Source organism: Rutidosis leptorrhynchoides, chromosome 4, assembly GCF_046630445.1.
Source record: "Rutidosis leptorrhynchoides isolate AG116_Rl617_1_P2 chromosome 4, CSIRO_AGI_Rlap_v1, whole genome shotgun sequence".
Classification (NCBI taxonomy): domain Eukaryota; kingdom Viridiplantae; phylum Streptophyta; class Magnoliopsida; order Asterales; family Asteraceae; genus Rutidosis; species Rutidosis leptorrhynchoides.
This window is the reverse complement of record NC_092336.1, coordinates 200,606,668-200,629,984: the sequence shown is the minus strand read 5'-3', so window position 1 is coordinate 200,629,984 and position 23,317 is coordinate 200,606,668.

Genomic DNA, 23,317 nt, shown 5'->3' with positions numbered 1-23,317 from the left:
AACTTATATAAAAATAAAGAAACTTTATAAAACTTAAATATTTAACAAAATCTTAAAAATACATAATTTTTTTTTATATTAGCGTTGCGCTTTCGGCTTTTAAGAGACTCCCCGGCAGCGGCGCCAAAAATACTTGATGTCAAAGCTAAGGGGTATAAAATACTATTAAATTTTAGCAGAAAATACTATTAAATACGATACAATTTTACACAAGATATTTATTTATTTATAGAATGGATATACTTAAACCTTGCTACAACACTTATAGGTAGTGTACCTAATCGTACAGTAGTGTAGTTTTTAGTAAGTCCGGTTCGTTCCACAGGGAATCTTTTTAAACAAAGCTTAACGCTATATTAGTTTACTTTTATAAAAAAATACAAATATATATATATATATATATATATATATATATATATATATATATATATATAAGTAATATTATTATTATAAAGGGGGGTTTTTACCGTTTAAGGACCGGTTTGTCGATTTTAAAACTTTAGTCGCAGTTAAAACCAAATAAATACAAGACTTTAAATTAAAGCATAAAGTAAATAATGATAATGAAATTGCGAATAATAAAAGTGCGATAAAATAAACTTGCGATAATTAAAAAGTACGATAATTAAAAGTGCAATTAAATACAATAACAATAAAAATGCGATTATTAGAAGTGCAATTAAATATAAAATAAAGGAAATTAAATATGAAATAAAAGAATTATGCTTATTTAAACTTCCGTAATCATGATGTTTGACGTGTTGATTTTAGTTTTATGCCCATGGGTTAATTGTCCTTTGTCCTAGATTATTTAATATGTCCATACGGATTTGTCCATAATAGTCCATCAGTCATAAATATAAAGAGCGAAAGCCTTCGTCAAATTATTATTATTCCCGAAGTCAAATATTCCAACTAATTGGGGATTCGAATTGTAACAAGGTTTTAATACTTTGTTTAATGAATACACCAGGTTATCGACTGCGTGTAAACCAAGGTTTTACTACTTTGTTAACAATTACACCAATTACCCTTGAATGTAATTCACCCCTGTTTCAACAAGTTTATTAACTATTAATCCAGTTCCGTATCCGGTAAAATGAATAATTATTGGTATTTATAGATATCCCGCCCACCGTACCCAGTCAAGCGTATGTGGTTATATATAAATACGTCAAATTATAAGTTTGTATACTAAATTAACAAGGTATTGTTTAGTTAATATAAAACCCATTAATAGCCCATAGTCTAATTTCCACAAGTGTCGTTCTTTTGTCCAAACCCCAATTATGGTACAAAGCCCAATTACCCAATTTTAGTAATTATCCCAACATCATGATTACTTCGGATTAAATAAGCATAATAATAACTTAGCTACGAGACATTAATATAAAAAGGTTGAACATAACTTACAATGATTAAAAATAGCGTAGCGTTACACGGACAGAATTTCGACTTACACCCTTACAATATTCGCTAACATACCCTTATTATTAGAATTATAATTAAAATTAAAATATAAATTATAAATATATATATATATATATGTTACGTATGAATGAGGAGAAGAAAAAGATTATTTTTACGATCAGAATGCGCGAGCTTTATAGGGAGTTTCTGAAATTGGGGTTCCGCGACTCGCGGCCTTTTTGGCCTTCAAACTCCGCGAGTCGCGGAGTTTGGCTCTTTGTTTACCGACGGTTTTTAAATAAATATAATATATTAAATAATTATAAGAATTATTTAAATATTATATTATATTTATGTGCATAGTTGACTTGTAATTTTTAGTCCGTTGCATCGAGCGTTGAGAGTTGACTCTGGTCCCGGTTCCGGATTTTCGAACGTCCTTGCGTACAATTTAATATCTTGTACTTTGCGTTTTGAATCTTGTACTCTTGTAATTTCGAGACGTTTCTTATCAATAATTGGAACCTTTTTGATTGTCTTTTGTACTTTTGAGCTTTTTGGTCGTTTGCGTCTTCAATTCGTCGAATCTGTCTTTTGTCTTCACCTTTTATTATTTAAACGAATATCACTTGTAAATAGAACAATTGCAACTAAAAGCTTGTCTTTCTTGAGGAATAATGCTATGAAATATATGTTCGTTTTTAGCATTATCAGTGATGTAAGACTTTGATGATGAAACAATGATGATTTTAAAACCGAACCCAGGTCATACTCCTGTTGAAAACGAATTATTGGATGATGATGATGGTTGATAGATGATAATGATTATGATTATGAAGAGGATTAGATGAATATGGTGACATTAGTTTGAGATGATGATGATTAGGGTTTAATGTTAAAGAAGATGATAACAGAAAATCAGTTTAATTAGAATTATTGTAGTAATAATCTAAGAAAAACTGAATTGGTGGAGTGGTTTGGTGTTATTACGGGTGAGCGAAGGGTCGCGGGTTCGAGCTCGGATAGTGGCATTTCTTTTTAAAGCTTGTTCCTTTTAAGGTAGTTTTATATTATTATTATTATTATTATTATTATTATTATTATTATTATTATTATTATTATTATTATTATTATTATTATTTTAAACATTAATATTATTATTATCATTTTTAATATTATTAGTATCATTATTATTTTATAAAAACCATATTATTATTATTATCATTACTACAATAAAAATTAGTCATATAGAAATATACTTAACTAAACTATAGTAACATTTTTATTTAATTAAAGTATATAAAATAAATACATTTAATTAAGTTATTAATGAAAACACATAAATTATTAAGATAACAAGTATATCACTAATAAAATATAAATTTGTTCGATTACCATTATACTTGTTAATATATATATATATATATATATATATATATATATATATATATATATATATATATATATATATACATACATGATATAGGTTCGTGAATCCGAGACCAAACCCTGCATTGTTCAATATCGTCATATGTATTTTTACTACAAAATACAGTACGGTGAGTTCATTTGATTCCCTTTTACTCTTTACATTTTTGGGACTGAGAATACATGCTCTACTTTTACAACTGCTTTATTAAATGCTTTTGAAATACATTTTGAACTGCGAATATATGAAATGCTTTTATAAATGTTTGACGAGATAGACACAAGCAAAACATTCCTCGAATGAATTATGTGGATGTGATAATTGCCACCATTGAATTATGTGGACGTGATAATTGCCACAATTGATATGAATATTTTTCCCCTGATTATTATTGCTTGGTAACCTAAGAATTAGGGAACATCACTAATTTTGAGAATTAGTGCACGCCTAATTGACGCGAATCCTAAAGGTAGCTACCGGGTTTAACACCCCCACCCAGAATGTTCACTAGACGGAAGAACTAGTGGGCTTGGTGTTTAGTACTTCGAAGTTTATATGATTATTATACAGATGAGATGTTCTGTTTTAGGGATATTATTATGCGCATTATATGTTAAGGTCAGTTACCAAGCCAAGCTATGAAAACAATGAAAAGTGAATGTTATGGTGGTTGGTGGTGGGTGGTTGGTGGTGGGTGGTGGTGGGTGGTGGTGGTGGTGGTGTAACATCCCGCCTTTTTCCGTTTGCTTTCCGTTTAACTATTTTAAAGTCTGTTATATAATTATAACACCTTCTGTTAATACGCGATTCTAAATTATCTCGTTTAGGTAATTCACGCACCCGCAACCGAACTCGAGGGACTAGTTTTGCCAATTGATCAAAGGTGTGACTAGATGGACTAGTCAATACCCACCACCTCTTTTCATTTTCCATTTCATTTTCCTTTTTCTTTAATACTTTCACTAAATTCTCTCAAACACCAATCCAAAGATTCATCATCTAAATCAAATCGAGCAAGCACCAATCCAAACAAATTACATATTCGGAATCCTTGCAACTTCCTCTTCGATTCCATACCGATTACATCAAGTTTGGGTAACTTTCTAAAATCACTAGATTCTTTGTTCTTGATGTTTTTAACTTATAAAAGTGTTAATTAGTGTCTATGGCTCAAGTCTAACATGAATATATGATTTATATGCTTGTTCTTGTCATTTGGATGTAACTAGCATAAACTTGAAATGGGTGTGTTTGATCTTGAGTTTTGGTTGCTTAAATGTTGTTAGATGTTAAAAATGCATGTATTAAATGTATTACTAGCATCACTAGCTTCAATTTGGTAGGTAGGTTGGCATGGATTAGCTTCATAAACAAAATTATTAAATTTGTGATTGTTAGTTAGGGTTTGGTGGCCTTAAATGTGATCTTTGATGCATTAAATGCTTTGCAATGTTAATTGTAAGTGTTTAGTTGCATGGTATGCGTAATTATCTACGAAACGGCGTATCACATGTGTGCATTTAATTCCCGAATCATAATTGTGCATTTATGAAATTGAAGCATTAATGATGAGCATTAATTGATCATTTAATTTGGAAACTCGATATTTGCAAATGATGTTTTTGATTGTTGAAACGTATTTAGTTGTGTTCCTTGTCAAATTACCTTTCCAACGATATAAGATACGTGTTGTAAGAGTTTATGGTTTGCGTTTTGTGTTTAAATGAAAATTGGTTTGGGACTTGGAAAATTGAAACAGACCAGGCATCAGATCACGTTGATTGCCGCGGCGCGACACTCTTTGGTCGCGGCGCGGCATTTGTCGTGTTTGGGTTCTGACCAAGCCTACACTTTTACGAAAAATGTTTGCTATGCTACACACCTCCGATTCATATGTAACGTGTTCTAACATGCTTATATATGAATAAAAACCTCAGAAAAATAGTTCGGGACCCGACCCGAACGTGTTGACTTTTTCGTTGACTTTAACCCGACCAAAGTTGACTTTTAATCAAACTTAACCAAATACTTATGCAATCATTCTAACATGCTTATATACTTGTACCTTGCATGAAACATGACAATTTGATTCACATGCTATTATAATGGAGTTGTAGCGAGCCATAGGACTAATTGAACACTTTGACCAATCGTGTTTACCGTTATTGATACGACCTACTTGTTTAGGTCAAGACTAGAATTTGTCCATGCACACGTTTACTTATGAAGTACTTTTATACGCTTGCACTCAAGGTGAGATCATAGTCCCACCTTTTCAACAACTTTTATGCTTTAAACTATGGGATGAGAAACATATACGTATCATACTTTTATACTTTGAACACAAGTACGAAAACAAACATTCCACGTGCGAGTTTGAACAAAAAGCCTCAATTCAATTATCATTAGTTACACTTGCAGGGTGTAAACGAGAACTTATATTATGTGATCACATGGGCTTGACGAGCCTCATTCGGACGGGTCGCTACCGTTAGCGGATGAAATATATTTTCGAGTATAGTGTATGTTCTAACACTACGTAACAGGGTACAAAACAGTTAAGTCTTGATAATTGGGTGCTCGCGAACATACTTTTGGAATACAAACGATTTGGATAATCAACTATATTAAATCTTGTGGTTCAAAAATAACGTTACTAATACACATATGATTTCACCAACATTTTTCGTTGACAGTTTTCTATATGTTTTCTCAGGTCCTTAAACGCTATGTGATACATGCTTCCGCACTCTTTTTGATACTTGCTTGGATGTCGAGTATATATGCATACATGGATCATCTTTTGGATTACTTTCAAAATTGTGTCGCATAGGTTTCAGTTGTATGTTAAACATTGTATTGTAACTAGTCGTGGAACTACCTTTGTAAACCTGAAACACTTTTACATTTGAAATGAATGCGACATATTTTGATTAAACGTCATTTTAAAGACTTATGACCACATAACGGGACCTAAATAGACGGCGCCGTCAATGACGATTTTGTCGGGTCGCTACAAGTGGTGGGTGGTGGTGGGTGGTGGTGGGTGGTGGTGATGGTTGGTGGGAGTTGGTGATGGGGGTGGTGGTGGTAGTTGGTGGTGGTGGTGGTTGGTGGTGGGTGGTGATGGTGGGTGGTGGTGGTGATGGTTAGTGATGATGGTGGTTGATGGTGGTGGTGGTTGGTAGGTGGTGGTGGTGGTTGGTGGGTGGTGGTGGTGGTGGGTGGTGGTTAGTGGTGGTGGTGGTTGGTGGTTGGTGGTGGGTGATGGTGGGTCGGTGGTGGTTGGTGGTGGTGGTGGTGGTGGTTGGTGGTGGTGGGTGATGGTGCTGGGTGGTGGTGGTGGTTGGTGATGGTGGTGGTTGATTCTGGTAGTTGGTGGTGGTCGTGGTGGTGATTGGTGGTGGGTGGCGGTGGTTGGTGGTGGTGGTCGGTGGTGGTTGGTGGTGGTGATTGGTGGTAGGTAGTGGTGGTGGGTAGTGGTGGTGGTGGGTGGTTGGTGGTGGGTGGTTGGTGGTGGTTGTGGTGGTGGTGGGTGGTAATGGTTGGTGAGGGTTGGTGGTGGTGGTTGGTGGTGGTTGGTGGGGGTTGGTGGTGGTGGTTGGTGGTGGGTGGTGACGGTGGTGGTGGGTGGTGGTAGGTGGTGGTGGGTGGTGGTGGTGGTGGTGGGTGGTGGTGGTTGGTGGTGGTGATTGGTGTTGGTGGTGGTGGGTGGTGGATGGTGGTGGGTGGTGGTGGGTGTAGGTTATTGGTGGTGGTGGTGGGTGGGTGGTGGTGGTGGTTGGTGGTGGTGGTGGGTGGTGGTGATGGGTGGTGGGTGGTGGTTGGTGGTGATGGTTGGTGGTAGTGGTTGGTGGTGGGTGGTAGTGGTGCTGAGAGGTGGGTGGTGGTGCTGGTGGTTGGTGGTGGGTGGTGGTGGTGGGTGGTAGTGGTGGTGGGAGGTGGGTGGTGGTGCTGGTGGTTGGTGATGGTGGTGGTTGATAGTGGTAGGTGGTGGTTGGTGGTGGGTGGTGGTCGGTGGTGGTGGTGGTTGGTGATGATGGTGGTGGGTGGTGGTGGTGGTGGTTGGTGGGTGGTGGTGGTGGGTGGTGGTTAGTGGTGGTGGTTGGTAGTTGGTGATGGGTGGTGGTGGGTGGGTGGTGGTTGGTGGTGGTGGGTGGTGGTGGTTGGTGGTGGTAGGTGATGGTGCTGGGTGGTGGTGGGTGGTGGGTGGTGGTGGTGGTTGGTGATGGTGGTGGTTGATGGTGGTAGTTGGTGGTGGTGGTGGTGATTGGTGGTGGGTCGCGGTGGTTGGTGGTGGTGGTTGGTGGTGGTTGGTGGTAATTGGTGTTGGTGGTGGTGGTGGGTAGTGGTGGTGGTGGGTGGTTGGTGGTGGGTGGTGGTGGTTGGTGGTGGGTGGTTGTGGTGGTGGTGGTTGGTGGTAATGTTTGGTGGGGGTTGGTGGTGGTGGTTGGTGGTGGTTGGTGGGGGTTGGTGGTGGTGGTGGTTGGTGGTGGTGGGTGGTTGGTGGTAGTGGGTGGTGGTGATTGGTGGTGGTGGGTGGTGGTGGGTGGTGGTGGTGGTGGGTGGTGGTAGTGGTGGGTGGTGGTCGTGGTGGTGGTTATTATTGGTGGTGGTTGGTGGTGGTGGTTGGTGGTGGTGGTGGTGGTGGTGGGTGGTGGTTGTGGGTGGTGGGGGATGGTGGTTATGGGTGGGTGGTGGTGGGTGGTGGTGGGTGGTGGTTGGTGGTGGAGGTGGTGGGTGGTGGTGGGTGGTGGTGGTGGATGGTGGTGGGTGGTGATTAAGGTGGTTGATAATATGTTAACTTTTGTATAATTGAATATTATTAATTATAATTATTAAAATGATCTTTTTACCCTTCTATGCATTTTAAGCTAAATTGAAATTTTATGATATTTTGTGGTCCATATTTGCTTATCCAGTTTGTACTCCATATATATATAACATTATAAGTTTATTAATATTTAAAGTTTGGATTTATATTATTAAATGTTTTAGGGTTAGGGTTTTATATCATTAAATGTGTTAGGGTTTATGATATTAATTAATGTTTAGGGTTAGGGTTTCTAGGTTATTAAATACGTGCATTAATTATTGAGCATTTAATATCTGAATAACAACTCTAGTGACAGTATACAGAATCAGACAATAACACCCTAAGGGTAATTTGGTAAATTCAGAATGGAAAAGTGAGGGTTGTTATAATGTGGCTTGAGTATCCCATCAATTGTTGATCGTAAATCGCGATTCTTGACATCAAGTAGTCACCCAAAGCATCATACTCTGCCATATAGCTTAATCACACCACAAACAAACAAGCGTTTTCCGAATACAAGCAAATATAAACAAAAAGTAACTTTTGCAAGAATGAAATTCTTACAAAAGGATCGAACAACTACTAGCAAATATTTCAAAATCCAATTAAAAACCGCTCCCTGGCAGCTGCGCCAAGAAATTGATTTGAGACGTTCGTGTGTTCTCAACTTTTAGTTATATAAAAACAATGATAAAATAACCTAACTAATTAACACAAACGCCCCGGGCAATAATAACCCGATCATTATAGCAACTAGCAAGTATTCAGTCAAGGTTCGTTCCACATGAAGCAATTTACATGAATCTCAAAACACTAGTAATTATCCTTAGTTGATTGAGGGGTTTTGATAAAGTGTTGATTAAGCTAATATTAACCTAAGAGAGATTAACAAATAAGATGAAAATGTGTCCACTTGACTATTCCACCTTTTGCCATGGTTCGCCCAACTCATTCATTACACAACAATGTTTAAACATATAGTTTTATTTTCATTCATCAACTTTCATAAAACCTCAACCAAATGAAATTCGTTAACTCACGTAGACTCATTTCAAAAGATCAAACTATGTTTTGAGTGAGATCATTTAGACTCGATTTTGGATTAAAATTACTTAAAATCCTTTAATTATCAAAATCACTTAAGATAATCAAACACCACTATGTTGACTAAAGACCAATTGAAAACCAACCTAACCAAGAACACAATCACTTGAAATCCCTAATTTGGTTGTCTAGATCACACAAGGTGTTGAAGCACAAATTATTTCACTAATCAAATCACTTAGAAAAGCTACACAATCTATTTAATCAAAGTAAAGTCTAAAACAAATGCATAGCAATAGATCATCAATCAAGCACACTAATCATCAACTCATTCAAACATCAATTTCATAGATTAGAGCAAAACCCAAGCATTGAGTTTCATAATCAAGTGAACACAAACAAATTTAAGCTAACATCATAAGATAAATAAGAACAAAATCAAAGAAATAACAAGCATTCATCATTACAATCAAAATGGAGAAGAACTAGTACCAAAATAGAAAGGAAATTACAAGAAATGGAATGGATGATGGAGATCTAGCTTATACTTTCATGGGTCTTCAACTTGGATCTTCAATTGAGCCTTGATCTTCGTGTAATCATGAAATGGACCCTTTTAGGGTTCCATTTCAGACCCTAATTGCAGCTCTCACTCTCAAAAATCCCAAATATGCTTTTATAGGTCGGCTGAATTTTTTGGCTGAATCTGTAACGACCCTGGATTTTCCGACTTATATTTATTAATTTTTATTATTAACACTTGCGTGTTAATAAATGTATTTTTATACATTTACTTGTTACCGTATTTGACTTTACATGTCCCGACTTGACTTTGTGACACACGTACTTTTCACGAATAATATTTCGAATATTATTTACATTCATAATTAATTAATATTTATTATTTTTAATTAACTAATGCAAGTTGTTAATTACTTGGGCCTTTATCAATGGACATGGACTTGGAAGCCCACCCTACTTTCTTAATGGACTAGTTAGCCCATCATTAAGCTAGTGAATTATTAAGACTTAAACTAGATTAATTAGTGAATGAGGAGACTTGTCACAAGCATGCTTACACCTCTTTCCCATGCAATTTAACTTTAATCCATTTTGAGCTTACACCATCTCCCAACACTTGAAAGTTAACTTTTGACTTCCCCCTTTGGGAGCTCTTGGCCGACGGTTTGTGTAGGCTAGGAGGGAGTTCCATTTTCAATTTTTCTTTGCTACTTATTTGCTAGTTTCATTTCATTTTACACACTTCATTACTTACATTTCTTTTACTCTCACTTTTCTCTCAAACTTGTAAGTAACAAGACTTTATTTTCTTTCTTTTTTCTTCCTTAAAACCGAATATCATCATCATCATTCTTACTTGTTTTGTTACTTGTTGTTTGTTATTGTTAAAGATCAAGTTTTCTAACTTGTATCTTCATGTAATCTTGGTTACTTCCATCTTTTGTTTGATGAAGAACCAAGAACAAGAATCTAAACTTGTTAGTTTATGGTTCTACACTTAAATATTTTAAAGATCTAAAAGTTCATAAGCTTTATAATCATACTTGTGTTCATGTTTTGCAGACTTGAAGTTTATTTTCTTAAGATCCAAACTTTGATTTGAATCTTCTCAAGTATGAAACAAATATGAACATAATACTTGTAACTTTAGTTTATTTCTTTCTTTTGTAAGTACTTTAAAGTTGTAATATTATTAATTTGGTCAAGTATTACTAGTTAAACTTGATCTCATATTTCTTGAAACTAAAGTTAACTTTATAAGTTCAAGAACATGGAAGTATAACTTTCTAGTTATAACTTCACACACTTATGTTGGATCTAAGTTTTTATAGCTTATGGTCTTCTAATTTTGTTGTAAATAAGAGCTTATAAGCTTACATACATTCTATAAGATTAAAACCTAAGTTTCATGACTTATGGTTTCATTAAAGTTAAGATCCAAGTTCTATAACTTAGGGTTTAAATTAAGAACACTAGACCTAGACTTTTTGGTCTAGGATCTTCAAGATCTAACTAAGAACTAAGTTCTACAACTTAAGATCTTGTTTACTTAGTTTACTTTCAAGTTTGTAACTTAATATTACTATTAGAACTCATGTATGTGTCGGATCTAAGATCTTGATGTAATTTTGGTTCATCAAACTACTTACAACCCTTAAATGAGTTGTGCTACATATCTTAGACATACATTAGTGTTATGATGGTCAAAAATTGGTAAAAATGATGTAAACACAACAACTAGTTGTACACTTGAAGCTATAAGCATCAAGGATGAGAACCGTGATGAGCATCAAGCACCAAGAACCCACCGGAGCACATTACCTACTGTTTTCTGGGTCTGATCAGTAACCTGAGCTACTGTAAAAGTAGATTTCCAGCTAGTTTGGTTCGAGTAGATGATTTTCCGTTTAGGCCTCGTCTTAATCCGAGTTACGGTTTAGGATTTATGGCCTTCCGAAAGTCACTACACCCTTTTAACGTTGTGCTGAAATTTCTGACCTACTCGCACTTAAACCATCGCCACAGTCAAACGAAGACGAGTTTGGTTCTGGAAATTGGTCAGCCTCTAGGGGACTCATATACGGAGCCATGGAAACCTCATTTCAGTTTGTATAGAGGTCGTGGCAACTGAACGAAGTAAGCCTTTATTTCAAACTCTATTCTTTATTGAAACTTACTTTACACTTTTTGATTAATGGTGAATGATGATGATACTTAAGACCTAATTTACATACTTATAAATCTTTGGGAGCGATTTACTGACTTAGTAACTTTTGACTTAGGTTGAGGACTGATGTTATGCGAGGTGTATATAAAATAGTTATTAATTTTAGCAGAAAACACTATTAAATACGATACAATTTTACACAAGATATTTATTTATTTATAGAATGGATATACTTAAACCTTGCTACAACACTTATAGGCAGTGTACCTAATCGTACAGTAGTGTAGTTTTTAGTAAGTCCGGTTCGTTCCACAGGGAAATTTTTAAACAAAGCTCAACGCTATATTAGTTTACTTTTATAAAAATACAAATATATATATATAAGTAATATTATTATTATAAAGGGGGGTTTTTACCGTTTAATGACCGGTTTGTCGATTTTAAGATTTTAGTCGCAGTTAAAACCTAATGTAAAATATAAAATAAATACAAGACTTAAATTAAAGCGTAAAGTAAATAACGATAATGAAATTGCGAATAATAAAAATGCGATAAAATAAAATTTCGATAATTAAAAAGTACGATAATTAAAAGTGCGATTAAATAACAATAAATAAAAGTGCGATAATTAGAAGTGCAATTAAATATAAAATAAAGGAAATTAAATATGAAATAAAAGAATTATGCTTATTTAAACTTCCGTAATCATGATGTTTGACGTGTTGATTTTAGTTTTATGCTCATGGGTTAATTGTCCTTTGTCCTGGATTATTTAATATGTCCGTCTGGTTTTTGTCCATAACAGTCCATCAGTCATAAATATAAAGTGCGAGTGTCCTCGTCAAATTATTATTATACCCGAAGTTAAATATTCCAACTAATTGGGGATTCGAATTGTAACAAGGTTTTAATACTTTGTTTAATGAATACACCAGGTTATCGACTGCGTGTAAACCAAGGTTTTACTACTTTGTTAACAATTACACCAATTACCCTTGAATGTAATTTCACCCCTGTTTTAATTATTCTAGTGGCTATTAATCCATTCTCGTGTCCGGTTAAATGAACGATTATTCGTACATATAAATACCCCGCCCATCGTGTCCGATCGAGTGTATATGGTAATTTATAGGGACGCCCAATTGTAAATCTTTATATTAACATTAACAAACTTTCATTTAGTTAAACAAATATAAAGCCCATTAATAACCCATAGTCTAATTTCCACAAGTGTCGTTCTTTTGTCCAAACCCCAATTATGGTACAAAGCCCAATTACTCAATTTTAGTAATTAGCCCAACATCATGATTACTTCGTTTTAAATAAGCATAATAATAACTTAGCTACGAGACATTAATATAAAAAGGTTGAACATAACTTACAATGATTAAAAATAGCGTAGCGTTACACGGACAGAATTTCGACTTACACCCTTACAACATTCGCTAACATACCCTTATTATTAGAATTATAATTAAAATTAAAATTAAAATATAAATTATATATATATATTTTACGTATATATGAGAGAAGAGAGAAATAGAATATGAAAAATGATCAGAATTCGGTTTGCTTTATAGCCAGAGTCGATTTTTGGGGCTCCGCGACTCGCGGCAAAAGCCTCTTCAAACTCCGCGAGTCGCGGAGATTAAAATTACAGCTCACATCTTTTGGAGTCTTTCTTGCCGACGGATTTTATATATAAATATAAAATATAAATAATTAATATAATTATTTATATATTATATTATATTCTTGTGCATAGTAGACTTGTAATTTTTAGTCCGTTGCGTCGAGCGTTAAGAGTTGACTCTGGTCCCGGTTCCGGATTTTCGAACGTCCTTGCGTACAATTTTATATTTTGTACTTTGCGTTTTGAATCTTGTACTCTTGTAATTTCGAGACGTTTCTTATCAATAATTGGAACCTCTTTGATTGTCTTTTGTTCTTTTGAGCTTTTTGGTCGTTTGCGTCTTCAATTCGTCGAATCTGTCTTTTGTCTTCACCTTTTATTATTTAAACGAATATCACTTGTAAATAGAACAATTGCAACTAAAAGCTTGTCTTTCTTGAGGAATAATGCTATGAAATATATGTTCGTTTTTAGCATTATCAAATATTACCACACTTGAGCGTTGCTTGTCCTCAAGCAATATTGTCTTGAAATACTAGAATCACTTCTTTATTCTTCACACTTTGTACATCAGTGATTTCTATATGGCGGTATAAACAATGGTAGTAACGATATGGTTTACAGTCCCACATGACTATAAAAATTTAGATCCATTAAGGAAATTGGATCTTTATGAAAACATTTGATCTTTTGAAAATTAAATCTAGTTTTTACCCTAGATAAGTTTTCCGGGATAACCCTTTACCGGTGTTTGCAAAATATTTTTGTGGGTTTGGTGGGTTTCAGATTTGAAAATTTTAGCTCAAAACTTGCGGTTTTGTGTCACCCACTTGCTAACCTTGTATTTGGAAAGCAACACGTCCAGTTTACTTGTTCCGTATATTACCTTTCGGCAAACTACCGTCCGGTTATAAAGGAAAGCGTTGAACAAGCAACTGTTAAGGCAATGTCCCGTGACATGCTTTTGATTATGGTCTATAACGTGTCGGACGCAATTACTATCCTTGGTAGGAGCAATAGTAAAGCTCACCCTTATAATTTTTCGGTATGGCACAAGGTCCTGTCTTTGACCACTATGCAACCACCGTTCTTACGGTTGACACTCGATTTAGTTCAGGTGACCTAATGAATTCCAGGTGAATTCCTAGGATTTTACGTTCAATGGTAATGAACGCATTGCAAATAGGGTTTTCAGAAAACAAATCGGTTTATAATTTTGATCAAAATATTTTCTCGTTCAAGCTCGAGTTTAGATATCATTGAATTCCATGAGTTTATAATTCTCAATCTTTAAGGTCAATCTCAAGGATTGAGTAATATCAGTCTTAAAAGCTGATTTTTAATCTTTAAGGAGATTATCCTTTCTGGGGATCTGATTCATTAGTCTTATCAAGCTAATTTGCACGGTGCCCCCCATTGTACGAGATAAATCCTTCTCATGGTTAGGATAAATCTGACCACATGGCGACCCTGTTTAATGCTGAGGTCCGTGGATTTCCTGCTGATTTTAGTGATGACTTTTCTAGATTTTTCGTCAACCTACAGCTGGTCTGAACGACAACTTCATTACCTAAATCAAGAAGCGCGTTTCTTTTTCGGAAGACTTTACTTCCTTTTAATGATGGAATTGATTCATCGTGTAGATCCATCTTTTCTTTTCATTCATTGGGTAAAACAGTTTAGTTTAGTCCAAAGCAAAAGTATTTTCAGTTATTTGTTACAGATATATGTGACATATGTTTAAGATAACTTGGTAAATTTTCCCACACTTGGCTTTTATTTTCCTTTTTATCGTCCTCTATTCCATTTTAAATGAATTTTAACATTTTAGTTTGTTTCTTAATTTATGTCCTTTCCGAGGTAACAATAATTTCAGTGTTAAAACCTAGTTTTATCGTTCATAAATATGTGTAAACATGATTTGAATTCATTTAATTGAAAATTTTGAAAATTTTTACTAGAATTGGGTAGTCAGTATATAAGACTAGGGCTGTTCTTTTTTATCAGAGAGCACTATATTCTAATACAACTACTGCTTTACTAGTATTTTTAATGGTAACCAAGTGTATAAAGTAAAAAATGTTAAAATCTGAAAGAATTTAACCCCTTCCCACACTTAAGATCTTGCAATGCCCTCATTTGCAAGAAATCAGTAACAATTTAAATTATTGAGGGTGATTTGTGTGAAAATGATTAAATTTTTACCAAAGTTTCCAAATATATTGGCGTTTGTTTGCTGAATGATAAATGGTGCACATCATTTGTTCATTCCGTCTTGTTGTTATTTCACATATATTTTGCATCTTGTCGTTAAAATTAGTTGCTTTTGCTGAACTTAATGCCAGTCTTTGAAAATGCGTTGTTTTACCCTGTTGTGTACATAAGATAAACTGCAAACATATATACATATTTTTGAAGTTTGGTATATTACCCCACATTCAAAAATTATTAAAATCTAAGAATAAAAGTTAGATAATTATAAAAAATGATTACAATATTAACAACAGTATTAAACGTATCAATAATTACAAATTACAAAATAAAAAAAAATAAGTATACTAAGGATGATATTGGTACCAATAGGGGTTCCAGGCATAACCATAAGTGCTATAGAATGCTTCGGCAGGGTCATACGTAGGATACGGTGGCTGCATCTCTATAGACCAAGGAGGGAAGATGGGTTTCGGTGTAGGAATATAGTTTCTACCTATATGTTGGCAATGCGCTATGATTTGGTTCTGATGAACTTGCCAATCTTTAAATGCTCTCTGTCTAGCATTTTCGTATTCCTGAGAAGCTATAAACCTATGCATTTCTTGCATCTCATTCCCCTCTCCTACATTACCTTGCTGCTGGTTTCTCTCCACCTGTGGATGTCTACCATGGTATCGTACTGCGGCGTTATTCCGCCTCTTCAAAACTTTCGCACCAATGGTATACATTTAAACCTATAGTATCGCGGGGTTCCGGCTCTTCTAGTAATAATCCCCCCCGACTTATATCCACACCGAGATATTCACCAATCAAAGTAATAAAAATACCACCTCCTATTATGCTATGTGGTCGCATCCCCCGAACCATAGCTGATAAATAATAACCCACACAATATGGTATACTTACAGCGCTTTGTGGGTCTCGAATACACATATGGTAAAACAAATCCTGTTCATTTACTTTTTCCTTGTTTTTACCCCTTTGTGTAATCGAATTAGCTAAAAACCTATGTATCACTCTTAATTCTGTTCTATCTATATCCAAATAAGAGTAATTTCCCCCTTTGAAACGGTGATGGCTTGTCATTTGACTCCACACACCGTGTGTATCAAAATTTTCATCTATCTTTCTACCGTTTAGTATCAATCCTCTACAATCGGCAGACGCTAACTCCTCAGGCGTATATATACGTAAAGCCTGAGCCATGTCCAGTAAAGACATGTGGCGCATCGAACCGCCTAACAAAAATCTAATAAAAGAACGATCGGTTAAACTAGCTACCCGATCATTCAACTCTATACTACATAACAATTCTTCACACCATACTTTATATACAGGTCTACGTATGGTGAATAAACATATCCAGTCATTAAAAGAAGAATTACCATACCTCTGTACAAGTAATTCCCTAATTGGCCCGGCCAATTCTACAGCTTCTAAGGGTCCCCATTCTATGACCCTCGGTACCTCAACAACCTTGGAATGAAGAGTATGCAAACCCCGTTGATATTTTGGATAATCTATCCAAAGTCTGTCAAATATCAGGTTCGGGTGCAACTCTTCCAAGTGCATATCAGAAAAGGTCATGACTGGATGAGGTATATCCTGCTTGTAGTAGTTATCCACCTTCTGTTGTTCCAAATTCTCAGCAGGAGCATTGCGGGCTTGGGATGAAGATTCACCCCTTTCATTCTGCAAAACACATCAAACACAATTTTTGTGCATCCAAATATGCATTAGTGTCAGCAAAATCATCAATCAAAATAATTACAATGACATTATCAATTTATATCAAACTTAAGCTCATTTTCACATTTTTATCAAATCTACACTTTTTCAAATAAGCATATACGAAAATGTTCGCCAAGTTCATAAGCATTCAACTCAAATAACATGTCAAAATAATCATTACTAGCAATTAAACAAGTCTCAAATGGCATTATCTTTCAAAAATCAAGTTCATGAATTTTAGACTTGAAAAAGTCCACTTTAATTCTCAAAATCATGTTTAGGCTCAAAGTTTGGATCATTTAACTACCTAGACATGTTACACTACTCAATTTAGCAACAATTCATGACAAAAATCGGCCATAACCTGTTTATATCAAAAAGCCCCAAATTGCTCAAGAACACAAACCCTAGATTATTCAAAATTTAAAGTTTAAGGCTTCTAATCATGTTAAACAACATCAATCTAGGTTATACAAGCATAATACATAAACAATTTAAGTCTAATTACACTAAAAAGCATCAAAATCAAATTGGGGAAAAAATAGCTCAAGAACATCAAATTTCGAATTAAATGGTGTTTAGGTGTAGAAATTTACCGTTTTTCTTGAGTAATTCTTATATAGCATCCTTCTCAACATGATTTTAGCAAAAAATTTGGTGATTAACGGTTAAAAATTGGGATTTTTGGGGTGTTTTTGGGTGGTTTTTCGGGGTTATGCTCGCAGTATTTGTGGGTGTGGAGTGTGAAACTGAGCTGTTGCAGCTCTTATTTTTTTTTCTGTAATCCGGTCCTCCCGCGAGTCGCGGCAAAATACACTTCAAACTCCGCGACTCGCGGAGTTTGTTTTTTTTTTTTTTTTAATCATTAACTTTTGAAAACAATTAAGAAATTAATTTTAAAATTTTGTTTCCCTTGTTATTTAGGACGAGGTCGTTTCGGATCGATGTCCTAGTCCGTCCTTCGACAAAATTTTAAAATTTGTCTTTTTGTAGCGATTGTTTTAAAAGCTAAGATTTTTGAGTTTTTTCAATGTTTTTGGCATTCTCTAATTCAATAAGTTTAAAAATAATGATAATAAAAGTTCTCGTCCCTCCCTCGGGTAAAGCAATTTCGGTTCAAAGACCTAGTCTTCAACTTACGACGAATTTTAAAAATCATATTCTTAACTTAATGAGATAAAGTAAATTTTTGTTTTTAAATTCACACAACTTAAATATAAAATTCAAAATTATTATTAAAAATTCACACCAAACTTAGAATTTAAAATGCATAAAATTAAGAATTTATATTTTAAAAATTCACACCAAACTTAATTTAAAAATTCATAAATTCATATCAAACTTATATTAATTTTTCAAATATTTACAATTTTAAATATATTGTTTTTACAAAGTTTACAATATTAATTTAAGATTTAAATATTAATTTTAAAAATATGGTAAAAATAAAATTAAAAATCTTTTTGTCTTTTTATCCCACTTTAATCAATCAAATATTATCAAAAATATGCGCCCCTCTTTTCGGTAAAGTAATTTCGGTTCCAAGACCTAATTTAACTCATGACGAATTTTTGAAATATTTTGGGTTGATTGATTAAAGATATTTATACCTTAAGAATAAACGTTAAATTTCGCAGTGATGTAATAAATTTTTGAATGATATCAATAATTTCGGTCGCCAAACCTAATTTTATTTAATACCAATTTAATACTTTTTAGCGAACAAATTAGCGTTTATTATCAAAAGGTTAAAAAAAAAAAAAAAAAAAAAAAAAAACTGTACAGACATACCTGTGGAATAGATTTCTTAGTTATATGATCTATCCCATTCATAAGATAGTCAGTTTAATTGATTTTCCATGGCTACATAGGCGTAACCTCGAGCATTCAGTGTTTTTTCTTCTAAACATATGAACGGTCCGTCTCTGCATAAAGTAACAAATTCGGTATTTGAATAGGTTTGATTATTTGAACATTTACCTCCATGTGACCATTTTCCGCATTTGTGACATCGTTCTAGGTGTCGTGCTCTTCTTTTCGCTGCGGATTTTGATTTTCCTTTACCAAATTGTAACTTATTATCTTCGCATCTGGATTCTTTTCTAACTCCGTCCATTCTTTCTCTGATTACTGATACTATTTCACTCGGGAGTATGTCATTATTACGTTTAGTGATCAAAGCGTGTAGCATTAGACCATGGTTTAGTTCACAGGCAGTCTTCATTTTGTAAAAACCTAAAAAAAAAAAAAAAATTCAGAATGGGGGGAGAAGACTAGTTCTTTAGGGTCTGCTAGGGAAAGACCATTCGGGTTCCATTTTCGAGAACTACACGAAAACAGACAATCTAACTCTAACAGAAATACATATTATCCTTTAAAGACTTGATTCTCCCCACACTTAGTTAGCTGTGGTGTCGAAATTGTGATTAACTTCGTTGTCGACTTCCATCGGACCATGTATGTAATGTTTAACTCTGTGACCATTAACCTTAAATTCAATCCCATTTGAATTTATTAATTCTATCGTTCCGTATGGAAAAACTCTTTTGACTATGAATGGTCCAGACCATCTTGATTTCAATTTTCCAGAAAATAGCTTGAATCGTGAATTGAAAAGAAGAACTCTGTCTCCTTCTTTAAATTCTTTTGAACTTCTGATTCTTTTATCATGCCATTTCTTCGTTCTTTCTTTATAGATTAACGAATTTTCGTATGCTTCATGTCTTAATTCTTCTAATTCATTTAGTTGACTTAATCGTAGACGTCCGGCTTCATGTAAATCAAGATTACATGTTTTCAAAGCCCAAAATGCTTTGTGTTCAATTTCTACTGGAAGATGACATGCTTTTCCATAAACAAGTCTAAAAGGTGTGGTTCCAATTGGAGTTTTGTAGGCTGTTCTAAAAGCCCAGAGTGCATCCTCCAATTTAATGGACCATTCCTTCGGATTTGATCCTACGGTTTTCTCTAAAATACGTTTTAAAGCTCGGTTGGTATTTTCAACTTGTCCACTTGTTTGTGGATGATATGCGGTGGAGATTTTATGAGTTACTCCATATCTTTTAAGAACTTTCTCAAGTTGATTATTACAGAAATGAGTACCCCGATCACTTATTAAAGCTTTCGGTGTTCCAAACCTTGCAAAAAGACGTTTTAAAAAGTTGACTACAACTCGTGCATCGTTAGTTGGGAGAGCTTGTGCTTCCGCCCATTTAGATACATAATCAATGGCTACGAGTATATATAGATTATTATGAGATTTTGGAAATGGACCCATAAAGTCAATACCCCAAATGTCAAATACTTCACATACTTGGATGACATTTTGTGGCATTTCATCACGTTGACTTATTTTTCCGGCCCTTTGACAAGCATCACGGGATTTGCAAAGAAGGTGTGCGTCTTTGTAAATTGTAGGCCAATAGAATCCAGCTTCATAAACTTTTCTTGCTGTTAGTTGAGGCCCATAATGCCCTCCTGTTGGTCCTGTGTGACAATGGTTTAATATTTTACTAGATTCATCTCCAAATACACATCGGCGTATTATTCCATCGGGACAACTTTTAAACAGATGTGGATCTTCCCAAAAATAGTGTTTTATATCACTGAAGAATTTCTTTAGTCTTTGGTACGACAATCCTTTTTCAAGGAATCCACAAACGAAGTAGTTTGCATAGTCTGCAAACCATGGGATTTCTTTATAATCTATCTTCAATAGATATTCATCAGGAAAGTTGTCTTGTATGGCTGATTCATTTAGAACTTCTAATTCGGGATTTTCAAGACGAGAAAGATGATCAGCGGCGAGATTTTCTGCTCCTCTTTTATCTCGGATTTCAATATCAAACTCTTGTAAGAGTAAGATCCAACGGATTAATCTTGGTTTAGCATCTTGTTTTGAAAATAGGTATCTAAGAGCAGAATGGTCGGTATAGACCACCGTTTTTGCTAGAACGAGATATGATCGAAATTTGTCAAAAGCAAAGACAATAGCAAGGAGTTCTTTTTCAGTAGTTGTATAGTTTGTTTGTGCTCCTTGTAATGTCTTACTAGCATAATATATAGGTTGAAATCGTTTTTCAATCCTTTGTCCTAAAACGGCTCCCATTGCAAAATTACTTGCATCGCACATTAGTTCAAATGGTAGATTCCAATTTGGTGTTATCATGATCGGTGCATTAGTGAGTTTTTCTTTAAGAATATTAAAAGATTTGATACATTCATCTGAAAAGATGAATGGCGCATCCTTTTCTAGGAGTTTATTCATAGGAGTGGCAATTTTAGAAAAATCTTTTATGAAACGTCGGTAAAAACCGGCATGCCCTAGAAAACTCCTAACTCCTCTAACATTTGTGGGATGTGGAAGTTTAGCAATTACATCTACTTTAGCTCTATCCACTTCAATTCCTTCTTTTGAAATTTTATGTCCAAGAACGATGCCTTCTTTAACCATGAAATGGCATTTCTCCCAATTAAGTACTAGATTTGATTTTTCGCATCTAATTAGCATTCGTTCCAGATTAACTAGACATGATTTAAATGTATCACTGAAGACTGAAAAGTCATCCATGAATACTTCCATGCATTCTTCTATCATGTCGTGAAAAATCGCCATCATACACCTTTGAAAGGTTGCAGGGGCGTTGCAAAGTCCAAATGGCATGCGTTTGTAAGCAAAAGTACCATAAGGGCACGTGAATGTGGTTTTCTCTTGATCTTCGGGTGCTATTGGAATTTGAAAATATCCGGAAAATCCATCTAGAAAACAATAGTAACTATTTCCGGCTAATCTTTCCAACATTTGATCTATGAAAGGTAAGGGAAAGTGATCTTTTCTGGTGGCGTCATTTAATTTTCTATAATCAATACATACACGCCATCCTGTTACAGTCCTAGTAGGAATAAGCTCATTTTTCTCATTTGTAATGACAGTCATGCCACCCTTCTTAGGTACGCATTGAACTGGGCTTACCCATGGACTATCAGAAATTGGATATATCAAACCTGCATCTAGCAGTTTAATAATCTCTTTCTTAACTACATCTTGCATATTAGGATTTAGTCTTCGTTGGCGTTGCACATACGTTTTATGACCTTCTTCCATAAGGATTTTATGTGTGCAATACGAAGGACTTATTCCTTTAATATCATGAATCTTCCATGCAATGGCTGGTTTATGAGCTTTCAACACAGAAATGAGTTGTGATTTCTCGTTTTCAGTAAGAGAAGACGATATTATTACAGGTAATTCAGATTCACCATGTAAATAAGCGTATTCCAAATGGTTTGGAAGTGGCTTTAACTCTAATTTCGGAGGTTCTTCTATCGATGATTTATATCGATATCTGTCTTCTTCTTTTAGCATTTGAATTTCTTCTGTTGTTGGTTCATATCCATTAGCTATAAGTGTAGCTAACATTTCAGCTTCATCAATTGGTTCATTACCTTCTCCTAAAGAACATTCTCCTGTTCCTTGTAATTCTGGAAATTCTTCTAATAATTCTGCATGTGCATCTATAGTTTGAATATAATAACATGTATCATCTGCAGATTGTGGTTGTTGCATTGCTCTATCAACTGAAAAGGTAACACTCTCATCCTCTATACTTAGGGTCAGTTTCTTACCGAACACGTCTATCATTGCTTTAGCCATGTTTAAGAATGGTCTTCCTAATATGAGAGGAACTTGAGAATCTTCTTCCATGTCCAAAACAACAAAATCTACTGGAAATACTAAAGTACCAACTTTAACTAGCATGTTCTCCATTATCCCTCTAGGATATTTTATTGATCTATCGGCTAGTTGTATGCTTATTCTGGTTGGTTTCAATTCTCCAAGGTCTAGTTTAGTGTATAGTGAATACGGCATTAGATTTATACTAGCACCTAAGTCTGCCAATGCTTCTATTGAACTAAGACTACCCAGAAAACATGGAATTGTGAAACTTCCTGGATCAGATAGTTTTTCTGGTATCTTATTCAACAGCACTGCTGAACAATTAGCATTCATAGTAACAGCCGAGAGTTCTTCCATTTTCTTTCTATTTGAGATTAGATCTTTCAAGAATTTAGCATATCTTGGCATTCCTGAAATCACATCAATGAAAGGAAGATTTACATTTATCTGTTTAAACATATCCAAGAATTTGGATTGCTCGGCTTCAAGTTTCTCTTTCTTCATTTTACTCGGGTAAGGAAGTGGTGGTTGATATGGTTTAACATAAGGTTTATCCTTAACTGTGTTATCTTCATTAACCTTCTCAACTACCGGTTCTTTTTCCTTATCTTGATCAGGTTGTGGTTCTTGTGGAGTAGGAATAGTTTCATTAGAAGTTACAGGTATTTCAGGTG